At 41.4% G+C, this 12559-nt stretch overlaps 1 pseudogene; it reads left to right on the top strand.

Annotated features, from left to right (window-relative positions):
* The first annotated feature begins 905 nt into the window (after nt 1–905).
* LOC108709036 lies at nt 906–12295 on the top strand (annotated as a pseudogene).
* The last annotated feature ends 264 nt before the right edge of the window (nt 12296–12559 follow it).

Genomic DNA, 12559 nt, shown 5'->3' with positions numbered 1-12559 from the left:
TGTTCTATTTGATATGGCGATGCCCATGGAGGGGCAGTGGAGTTTTTCAGACAGTCAAGAAGAAAAATAATCAAGGTTATCGTGAGAAAGACCAGAAGGAACCTAAAAGTCATATAAAAGTAAAAAAAAAAAAACCTAAGAAGGCATTCACATGGGTCCTATTAAACATATAGCATTGCCTTGAAACTGAAAATGAGAGGCGTGATATCACTCCAACTTGCAGTACAGCAGTAAAGAGTGACTGAAGTTTATCAGAGTACAAGTCACATGACTGGGGGCACCTGGGAAACTGACAATATGTCTAGCCCCATGTTAGATTTCAAAATTAAATATTAAAAAATCAGTTTGCTCTTTTGAAAATCAGATTTCAGTGCAGAAGTCTGCTGGAGCAGCACTATTAACAGATGCATTTGGGGAAAAAAACAAGTTTTCTCATGACAGTCTCCCTTTAAAGGTTGCATGTAAGTGTCCTGGCTTTGGGGACAACCAAGGAGGTTTTGGCTCTGAAACTTCAGGCAGCAGAGTAGCCAAGATCACCCCCTGAGTTTGAATCACAAGAGTCAATACCTCTTTAAATGTCACAGCGTCTTAAGCAGCCAGAGGGAAGGAAAGAACTATAACAATCAGTGTAGGACTGGATGAAAGAAATGAGCTTTAGAATTACAGAACAAACCTCAGGCCAAACACATACATTATTAATTCATGTGATGACTCCAAATAATACAAAACCCATCACATTGTGCTAAAAATGTTTCAGACTCATAACCTGGTGCTAAACACAAACAGACAAATGTATTGATCTAATAACCAGATATGGGGACCCCCCAAACAGAATGAGTACATTACCACTGGTCACACACTGAGAACCCCCCAAAGGTTTGACTTGCAGTGTCCCTCATGTCCTAATGAAATCTAAAAATGATCAGGATCATCACAGCTTTTGTCTTCTTGATAAAAACAGCAGATTTGGACTCCCACAGAACTATATCGTGGATTCTCATCCCCACGGGGTGCTGGTGGCTGGGGCTTTCACTCATTTCTGCACCGAGGCCACTGGATTTCACAGGCTCTTCCCAGGAATTATTCCCTATCACTTAGGGGGTTAATTATTAAACTCCGAATGCAAAAATCCCGTAATTTTTTTTTCCTTATAAAATCGGACTTTTAAAAAATAACAGATTTTTCGGAATTTATTAAACCCTGAGGATGGAAAAGTCCGAATTAGAAAATCCGGCATCTTAGACCTGTCGAGATTGCATGTAAGTCAATGGGAGGAGTCCCAATGATTATTTTTGATATGCGCTGGGTTTTGTGCAATACCCCGAAGTTTTTGGGTAAAAAAGCATAAGAAGAGTTTTCGGGTGTGATTTTTTCATCACAAAGCAAATTTACGGAATAATGTAATAATAAATAAGCGTAAAAAACCCAAGCAAATTTTTTCGGCGTTTGTACTAGAAAATGTTGAGATAAAATCGGACTTTGATAAATAACCCCCTAATGTTGCCAATTTGGTTTCGGGCTCCATTTTTCGGGACAATATTATGAGTGGAGGTAAGTGCATCTTATGATGCAAAACATAATTTTTTAAGGAAGGTGCTATGGGAAATCATACTTTAACCCTTTAAGTGCCACAGAACGTAGAATCTACGTTCTGTGGAAAAGTAACTTGAAATGCCACAGAACGTAGATTCTACGTTCTGCAGCACTTCCGGGTTCAGAAGCGGAGGAGCGGCTGTTAGAGCCGCTCGCTCCGTTCCTGCTCGATCCCCTGCCCCTAGACAACGAGCAGAGCAGGGGATCGAGTGGCCCCTGGGGCGCGATCGCCCAGGGGCCCAAAAACAGCAGCAGGCACGTGCTACTTACGTGTCCTGCTGCTGCAGCCTACACCGCGCCGGAGATCTCCGCCCCCACAGCACAGAGACACAGAAGACGTCGCAGATTTCTTCCAGGGCCTCTTCCTGATCGTGTGCAACAGTCTCCAGCGACTTTTTCAGGTTAGTGCAACAATTACACACACAAACACACCAACACACACTTATTACAGTAATACACACTTAGATTCACACTTACACACACTTACACATACATTTTTGGGGATTGGGGGGGTCACTTACACTCACTGCACTTACACACATGTGCACACGCACACACGCGCACATAACATGTAATTTACCATTTGTACACACGCACACGCACATACATGGCATTGTGGCTTTTTTTTTTTTTTTCTTATCGCATCGTCTCTTTTTTTGGCTGAAAAAGATGTTTTATTGCCATTACGAATAGCGTATTCGCTAACCGTACTGTGCAATATCTTTTTTATGTTATTTCGGCGATTATATTGCAATTTTGGGTATTTTGGTGCATTTTTAGCCATTTTATTGAATTTTTAGCCATTTTATTGCATTTTCAGCTCTGCGTATGTTGTGTTCACTTGTTTCTAGCCGTATAACCTGTTTGGCCCAGCTAAAATATTCAAACTGTGATTCTGACGGCCGATAACACTAGTCTGGAAAAAAAACATTGATTTTTGTGGTTTTATTGGATTTTTTTGCATTTCACTCTTTACTGCCTTATTTTGTTTTACCTTGTAAATTTTATCTACTATATATCCATTTGGGGGTCTCTGTGCGCCACATAGTTTGGTATATCTATGCATATTGGGCATCAAATTGTTCAGTAGACCCCTGGCGTTCATATTTAGGATGTTTTATGCTGATACGTTACGAAATGTGGGGCATATAATGCGGTAGAATTCAAGCTTTGTGACGATTTTCAAAAATTTGATAAAAACCGTTACGTTCAGCATTGCTTTGCAGTTTGGCAGTTTGCAGTAGAAACACTTATTTACCCATATTGGATTCGTCAGAATGTGTACTTTCTGAAAATATATGGTTTTCTGGGGTCTCTGTACTGTTATGGGGGTCTAATGTCGCATAATACACACACCAGGTGCTCATATTGCAGCAGCCAGCGCGTCAGCCGTGAAAATGTATATACACTATTGTCATTTGGGGGTCTCTGTGCGCCACATAGTTTGGTATATCTATGCATATTGGGCATCAAAGTGTTCAGTAGACCCCTGGCGTTCATATTTAGGATGTTTTATGCTGATACGTTACGAAATGTGGGGCATATAATGGGGTAAAATTCAAGCTTTTGTGACGATTTTCAGAAATTTGATAAAAACCGTTATGTTCAGCATTGCTTTGCAGTTTGGCAGTTGCAGTAGAAACACTTATTTACCCATATTGGATTCGTCAGAATGTGTACTTTCTGAAAATATATGGTTTTCTAGGGTCTCTGTACTGTTAGGGGGGTCTAATGTCGCATAATACACACACCAGGTGCTCATATTGCAGCAGCCAGCGCGTCAGCCGTGAAAATGTATATACACTATTGTCATTTGGGGGTCTCTGTGCGCCACATAGTTTGGTATATCTATGCATATTGGGCATCAAAGTGTTCAGTAGACCCCTGGCGTTCATATTTAGGATGTTTTATGCTGATATGTTACGAAATGTGGGGCATATAATGCGGTAGAATTCAAGCTTTGTGACGATTTTCAAAAATTTGATAAAAACCGTTACGTTCAGCATTGCTTTGCAGTTTGGCAGTTTGCAGTAGAAACACTTATTTACCCATATTGGATTTGTCAGAATGTGTACTTTCTGAAAATATATGGTTTTCTGGGGTCTCTGTACTGTTATGGGGGTCTAATGTCGCATAATACACACACCAGGTGCTCATATTGCAGCAGCCAGCGCGTCAGCCGTGAAAATGTATATACACTATTGTCATTTGGGGGTCTCTGTGCGCCACATAGTTTGGTATATCTATGCATATTGGGCATCAAAGTGTTCAGTAGACCCCTGGCGTTCATATTTAGGATGTTTTATGCTGATACGTTACGAAATGTGGGGCATATAATGGGGTAAAATTCAAGCTTTGTGACGATTTTCAGAAATTTGATAAAAACCGTTATGTTCAGCATTGCTTTGCAGTTTGGCAGTTTGCAGTAGAAACACTTATTTACCCATATTGGATTCGTCAGAATGTGTACTTTCTGAAAATATATGGTTTTCTGGGGTCTCTGTACTGTTAGGGGGTCTAATGTCGCATAATACACACACCAGGTGCTCATATTGCAGCAGCCAGCGCGTCAGCCGTGAAAATGTATATACACTATTGTCATTTGGGGGTCTTTGTGCGCCACATAGTTTGGTATATCTATGCATATTGGGCATCAAAGTGTTCAGTAGACCCCTGGCGTTAATATTTAGGATGTTTTATGCTGATACGTTACGAAATGTGGGGCATATAATGGGGTAAAATTCAAGCTTTGTGAAGATTTTCAGAAATTTGATAAAAACCGTTATGTTCAGCATTGCTTTGCAGTTTGGCAGTTTGCAGTAGAAACACTTATTTACCCATATTGGATTCGTCAGAATGTGTACTTTCTGAAAATATATGGTTTTCTGGGGTCTCTGTACTGTTAGGGGGGTCTAATGTCGCATAATACACACACCAGGTGCTCATATTGCAGCAGCCAGCGCGTCAGCCGTGAAAATGTATATACACTATTGTCATTTGGGGGTCTCTGTGCGCCACATAGTTTGGTATATCTATGCATATTGGGCATCAAAGTGTTCAGTAGACCCCTGGCGTTCATATTTAGGATGTTTTATGCTGATACGTTACGAAATGTGGGGCATATAATGGGGTAGAATTCAAGCTTTGTGACGATTTCAGAAATTTGATAAAAACCATTATGTTCAGCATTGCTTTGCAGTTTGGCAGTTTGCAGTAGAAACACTTATTTACCCATATTGAATTCGTCAGAATGTGTACTTTCTGAAAATATATGGTTTTCTGGGGTCTCTGTACTGTTAGGGGGGTCTAATGTTGCATAATACACGCACCGGGTGCTTATATTGCAGCAGCCAGCGCGTCAGCTGTGAAATTGTATATACACTATTGTCATTTGGGGGTCTCTGTGCGCCACATAGTTTGGTATATCTATGCATATTGGGCATCAAAGTGTTCAGTAGACCCCTGGCATTCATATTTAGGATGTTTCATGCTGATAAGTTACGAAATGTGGGGCATATAATGGGGTAAAATTCAAGCTTTGTGACGATTTTCAGAAATTTGATAAAAAACCGTTATGTTCAGCATTGCTTTGCAGTTTGGCAGTTTGCAGTAGAAACACTTATTTACCCATATTGGATTCGTCAGAATGTTTACTTTCTGAAAATATATGGTTTTCTGGGGTCTCTGTACTGTTAGGTGGTCTAATGTCGCATAATACACACACCGGGTGGTTATATTGCAGCAGCCAGCGCGTCAGCCGTGAAAATGTCTATACATATTGTCATTTGGGGGTCTCTGTGCGCCACATAGTTTGGTATATCTATGCACATTGGGCATCAAACTGTTTAGTAGACCCATATGTTTATATTTAGGATGCTTTATGCTGGTAATGATACATAGACAATACGATGCTGGAAAGTTGAAGCTTTGAGGCAATTTCCAGATATTTCACCAAAACCGCCAAATTTGGCAAAGCCTTGCGACTCAGTAGTTTGGAGCAGAAAGGCATGGGTACCCATTTTAGATTCTGTAGAATGTGTACTTTCCAAAAATATATGGGGTTGGGGGGTAAACACATATTTCTGTGTTTTTACCCCACAAAAATGCAGTCAATGTGTTGATTTTTCATTAGCTGAAGTTACCCACGGGACTGTTTGTATGCGCTAACTTCATTTTGGGGCCTCTAAATGCCAGATACTTTGGTAAACCTATGAACAATGGCCACCAAACTGTTCGGAGGAACCCTGGCAATCATATTTAGGGTGCTTTTTCTTAGTACGTAATGACACATGGGTGATATGGTGCTGGGAAGTTGAAGCTTTGAGGCAATTTTCAGATATTTCACCAAAACCGACAACTTTGGGAAAGCCTTGCGACTCAGTAGTTTGGAGCAATAAGGCATGGGTACCCATTTTAGATTCGGTAGAATGTGTACTTTCCAAAAATGTATGGGTTTGGGGGGTAAACATATATTTCTGTGTTTTTACCCCACAAAAATGCAGTCAATGTGTTGATTTTTCATTAGCTGAAGTTACCCACGGGACTGTTTGTATGCGCTAACTTCATTTTGGGGCCTCTAAATGCCAGATACTTTGGTAAACCTATGAACAATGGCCACCAAACTGTTCGGAGGAACCCTGGCAATCATATTTAGGGTGCTTTTTCTTAGTACGTAATGACACATGGGTGATATGGTGCTGGGAAGTTGAAGCTTTGAGGCAATTTTCAGATATTTCACCAAAACCGACAACTTTGGGAAAGCCTTGCGACTCAGTAGTTTGGAGCAATAAGGCATGGGTACCCATTTTAGATTCGGTAGAATGTGTGCTTTCCAAAAATGTATGGGTTTGGGGGGTAAACATATATTTCTGTGTTTTTACCCACAAAAATGCAGTCAATGTGTTGATTTTTCATTAGCTGAAGTTACCCACGGGACTGTTTGTATGCGCTAACTTCATTTTGGGGCCTCTAAATGCCAGATACTTTGGTAAACCTATGAACAATGGCCACCAAACTGTTCGGAGGAACCCTGGAAATCATATTTAGGGTGCTTTTTCTTAGTACGTAATGACACATGGGTGATATGGTGCTGGGAAGTTGAAGCTTTGAGGCAATTTTCAGATATTTCACCAAAACCGACAACTTTGGGAAAGCCTTGCGACTCAGTAGTTTGGAGCAATAAGGCATGGGTACCCATTTTAGATTCGGTAGAATGTGTACTTTCCAAAAATGTATGGGTTTGGGGGGTAAACATATATTTCTGTGTTTTTACCCCACAAAAATGCAGTCAATGTGTTGATTTTTCATTAGCTGAAGTTACCCACGGGACTGTTTGTATGCGCTAACTTCATTTTGGGGCCTCTAAATGCCAGATACTTTGGTAAACCTATGAACAATGGCCACCAAACTGTTCGGAGGAACCCTGGCAATCATATTTAGGGTGCTTTTTCTTAGTACGTAATGACACATGGGTGATATGGTGCTGGGAAGTTGAAGCTTTGAGGCAATTTTCAGATATTTCACCAAAACCGACAACTTTGGGAAAGCCTTGCAACTCAGTAGTTTGGAGCAATAAGGCATGGGTACCCATTTTAGATTCGGTAGAATGTGTACTTTCCAAAAATGTATGGGTTTGGGGGGTAAACATATATTTCTGTGTTTTACCCCACAAAAATGGAGTCAATGTGTTGATTTTTCATTAGCTGAAGTTACCCACGGGACTGTTTGTATGCGCTAACTTCATTTTGGGGCCTCTAAATGCCAGATACTTTGGTAAACCTATGAACAATGGCCACCAAACTGTTCGGAGGAACCCTGGCAATCATATTTAGGGTGCTTTTTCTTAGTACGTAATGACACATGGGTGATATGGTGCTGGGAAGTTGAAGCTTTGAGGCAATTTTCAGATATTTCACCAAAACCGACAACTTTGGGAAAGCCTTGCGACTCAGTAGTTTGGAGCAATAAGGCATGGGTACCCATTTTAGATTCGGTAGAATGTGTACTTTCCAAAATGTATGGGTTTGGGGGGTAAACATATATTTCTGTGTTTTACCCCACAAAAATGCAGTCAATGTGTTGATTTTTCATTAGCTGAAGTTACCCACGGGACTGTTTGTATGCGCTAACTTCATTTTGGGGACTCTAAATGCCAGATACTTTGGTAAACTTATGAACAATGGCCACCAAAATGTTCAGAGGAACCCTGGCAATCATATTTAGGGTGCTTTTTCTTAGTACGTAATGACACATGGGTGATATGGTGCTGGGAAGTTGAAGCTTTGAGGCAATTTTCAGATATTTCACCAAAACCGACAACTTTGGGAAAGCCTTGCGACTCAGTAGTTTGGAGCAATAAGGCATGGGTACCCATTTTAGATTCGGTAGAATGTGTACTTTCCAAAAATGTATGGGTTTGGGGGGTAAACATATATTTCTGTGTTTTTACCCCACAAAAATGGAGTCAATGTGTTGATTTTTCATTAGCTGAAGTTACCCACGGGACTGTTTGTATGCGCTAACTTCATTTTGGGGCCTCTAAATGCCAGATACTTTGGTAAACCTATGAACAATGGCCACCAAACTGTTCGGAGGAACCCTGGCAATCATATTTAGGGTGCTTTTTCTTAGTACGTAATGACACATGGGTGATATGGTGCTGGGAAGTTGAAGCTTTGAGGCAATTTTCAGATATTTCACCAAAACCGACAACTTTGGGAAAGCCTTGCGACTCAGTAGTTTGGAGCAGAAAGGCATGGGTACCCATTTTAGATTCAGTAGAATGTGTACTTTCCAAAAATATATGGGTTTGGGGGGTAAACATATATTTCTGTGTTTTTACCCCACAAAAAATGCAGTCAATGTGTTGATTTCTCAGTAGCTGAAGTAAAGTCCTGAACAATTTGGATGTGCTAACTACATATTGGTGTCTCTAAATGCCAGATACTTTGGTAAACCTATGCATAATGGGTATCAAACTGTTCAGTGGACCCCTGGCAATCATATTTCATGTGCTTTTTCTTGGTACCTAATATAGTTTGGGATATGCGGAGCAGCAAAATAAAACCTTTGAAATGATTTTTCAGAATTTTGAATTTTTTGTTGAAAAACCGCTATGTTCAGACAAGCTTTTATGTTTGGTAGTTGGGAGTAGAGAGACATAGTTACCCATTTTGTAATCGGCAGAATGTGTACTTTTCAAAAATGTATGGTTTTCTGGGGTAAACCTACGGTTTCAGGATTTTTTGCCTTGGAATCTAAAGCATGCCGTTTTCTGCCTTAGTGCTTTCAAAATTTGGTAATATATTGCCGGGAGTTTTTGCTGTACAGAAATCCTAAATCTCCCTAAAACTATACATATCTGGTATTGGCACGTTCGAGAGACATAAGGCTTTCCAAATCAGTTGGATTTTCATCCGTAAAATGAAATATTTTTCTGGTATAAATTGATATACGATGAAAAATGGTAATTTTTCATTTTTTTTTGGTATTTAGCACTATAAATTTTTTTGCACAGGTGTAAATACATGAAAACTCAGGCTGATTTAGAAAGCTCAGTTTCTACCGAAAAAAACAATGTATAGTTTTCCTAGGTAAACTATAGGTTTCCCCTCAGAAAATGCCCCTAAAGTGAGAGAGCACAAAATGTTTCAAAAACGGCTGGCATTTCGCGTAACCAAAATGTGAAATTCTGCTGGCACTTAAAGGGTTAAAATCCCAATTTATGTTCCAAACATTTCAGAACCAGGTTAATCCTAGTTATGGACAGACGCTCCCAATCTGTCTCAAGTCATATCCTTTTTTGAGTAGTTGTTTTAATTGCAGTTTCATGCAGGATCCTGATTGGTCAGCCCATGTATTAACACAAAATAAACCTTGGGTAAAATGAGTAAGAATCCTGAGGATTCAACTGGACTGGACTATAAGGTGGACCTCCTAAGTATTTATAGAGGTAGAAGAAAGAAGGGCATGACCCAGAGAGCTTACAGTCTTGTGTTTTTTTGTTGGTGTTAGGTAACATGATGATTTAAGAATGGTTTTAAATGCTATTAACCCAATCTGCTTGTAGGTCTGGTTCCATCAGATGAGGATAGGGCTAGTGTCAACATTCTATATTAGACGCGTACTCCAGGAACTCCTCAGAAGAAGCAGTGCAGGATAAAACCTCAGGAGTTCCTTTAGTGCAGGTCCAACATGGAATGTTGATGCAAAGTATTTTCCCTAAGCTACGGGTTCGGGGTGCAGCATCTGAACCACCAATGGAGACCAGTGAGTGACCTTGGCTTTTTAAATTGCAGACAAGATAAAGTAAGTGGCGACTTTGGAGCAGTTGCACCCAAACCACATCTTAAACTTGGTGAGCGTCTGAATTGTTAATGTTTAATTGTTGCAATATAAATGATTAAAAGAGAGGCTGAAGGAAATAGGAATTTAAGTTGGCAGCACCTGCATCCATTTGATATAAGGATAGCGCTAGTTACTTACTGAAGAGCAAGGCAGGAGGTAACACAATTGTCATCGCTGTGGGAGGAGCCCCAGAGTCTCGACCTGCCCGACCTGCTGCGTTCACTCTTCATCTTAAAAACAGAAAATGATTTTTCAGATTAGCAATACTACATGGGTAATGAACTATTATCTTACACTGGTATGTATGACACTGGTTTATATGATTGCTGATTGTATGATATAAAGGCGTATAAATTATATTATCTTGGATTAGAAATGCTCAAACTCTTTATCAGATGGGACCCAAGTCAATATGTCTTGGTAATACTCCAGTGAGTAATTTATCATATTGATATTACTACTGTGTATTTGTCACGTTCGGCACCCTAAGTCCAGAACCGATGCTAAGCTCCCTGGTCTCGGCTCTTGCTTCTGCCTTTAAAGGGGAAGGAAACCTAGTTGGCGCAAAAACCCTCCCCCCCTCCCGTGTGTTGCCCACCCTCCCTCCTCCCCCCCTGGCCTACCCCTCCCGCTGGGCAAATGCCCCTAACTTGTTACTTACCCTTCTGCGCAGGTCCAGTCCAGGGAGTTCACAGACGACATCTTCTTCCTGCTTTGACCGGCGCATGCGCAGTAGGAGCATTTCGCCGGTACGATCTACTGCGCATGCGCCAAAAGTACATCGTGACTTTTGGCGCATGCGCAGTAGATCCGTACTGGCGAAATGCTCCTACTGCGCATGCGCCAAAACGCCGTTCAAAGCAGGAAGAAGATTGCGTGGAAGAAGATGTCGTCTGTGAACTCCCTGGACTGGACCTGCGCAGAAGGGTAAGTAACAAGTTAGGGGCATTTGCCCAGCGGGACGGGTAGGCCAGGGGGGAGGAGGGAGGGTGGGCAACACACGGGGGGGATGGGTTTTTGCACTAACTAGGTTTCCTTCCCCTTTAACAGCCGCCTAATTGGATGCTGCCAGGTCTTACTAAGAGAGGAGCAGAGCTAAAGGTTCTGGACGAGCAAAGGGGCACGATCATTTCACAAGGAAACTGGAAATGGAAGATCACACAATTTGGAAGACAGGCCAGATAACACAGCGTGGAACAGGCAGGTCGGGCCAGCACAAGCAGAGCGTAGAATAGACAGACAGGCCAGAATCAGGATTGGAGAGTGTAGAATAAACAGCCAGGCAATGGTCAGATAGGAGAGTTCAGAATAATCAGGTTAGGCAAGGGTCAATAACCAGAAGATCAATCTAAATCATGTAGCAATAGCACCAGGAACAAACTAATTAAACCTAACAATGGGCAATGTGTTTAATTACAAAACCCCTTTAAATAGTTTGAATTTAGCGCCGTTGCGCGATGACGTCATCACACCGGCGCATAAACCCGTCCGCGCACCATAGGGAAACCGGCACACGGCAGGCGTCCCGGCTGGAGACGCGGTGGGCGACCCCGCCGCCCACTAGACCACCAGGGTAACGTATTGTAGGAGGACATTTGTCTGTAGAACATGGGACCAGAGCAACTGATTTTTGCATTGAGATCCATAAATTCTGAACTTGTTACAAGATATGTTTATTATTAAATATTCTAATAATCAGGTCTCTACAAACTCTGTATGAAAGCAATTTTTACCTTTTACTATTCTTCTTCTCTTTAGCGCCTCACTAGTTCCTGTATTTTCCTTTGGGGAAAATGAACTCTTTGACCTGATGGACAACCCAAGAGGTTCATGGTTAAGAACAATCCAAGAGAAGCTGCAGAAGATCATGGGGGTAGCCTTACCCTTGTTTCATGCCCGAGGTGTTTATCAGCACATACTTATTTCCTACAGAAAGCCCATTACTGCTATAGGTATGTTGTGAGGGTGAGAAGACAGAGGGAAGGAAAGATGGTGGTGGAAGATATGGAAAAGTGGAAAGGAGAAGGAAATTCTAGTAAGGAAAAGACTGAGAAGAGCAGAAGTGATCACAAAAAGGAAGAAGAGGCAATACCCAAAGAATGAGAAAAAAGGTAGATGGGGTGGAGAAAGGAAGAAGAAACATTGTAGAATACAGGTCAATGTAACTGCTATTATAAAAAGGAGGTTAATAAGTTTGGAGAAAGTAGAAGAGACTGCGCAAAGCAGAGTGGAGTATGGAAGGTGGAAAGAATGTGGTGTATGAAGAGGACTAGGAAAGATTCTGTATGGACCCTGGTTTCCTGGTAGGCTTCCATCACTGTTGTTCAGCAGCACTACCATATTTTTTCCATCATTAAAAGAAGTTTGGGTCAGTTTGCTATGAATCTATGATCAGTGTGGTGCAACTTTAGGACAGCTGAAAGGGGTATAGTGGACCCATAAGGTATGGGGACCCAAGGTCTGGACAGAGATTCAATATAGGCCCTGGCATTTCAAGTACAAAATGGCCCAAACAGCCCCGAAAAGCCCAACAACTAGTGACTAGTGTCTATGGCATCGTACCATTTACCCGACTCATGGTTATACACTGTACCAGTCACAGAGCAACCTTAAAGTTAAG

The sequence above is a fragment of the Xenopus laevis genome, chromosome 2S, assembly GCF_017654675.1.
Source record: "Xenopus laevis strain J_2021 chromosome 2S, Xenopus_laevis_v10.1, whole genome shotgun sequence".
In the NCBI taxonomy this organism is placed as follows: Eukaryota; Metazoa; Chordata; class Amphibia; order Anura; family Pipidae; genus Xenopus; species Xenopus laevis.
Note: the sequence above shows the minus strand (reverse complement) of the source record. Positions and strands in the feature narration are given on the sequence as shown.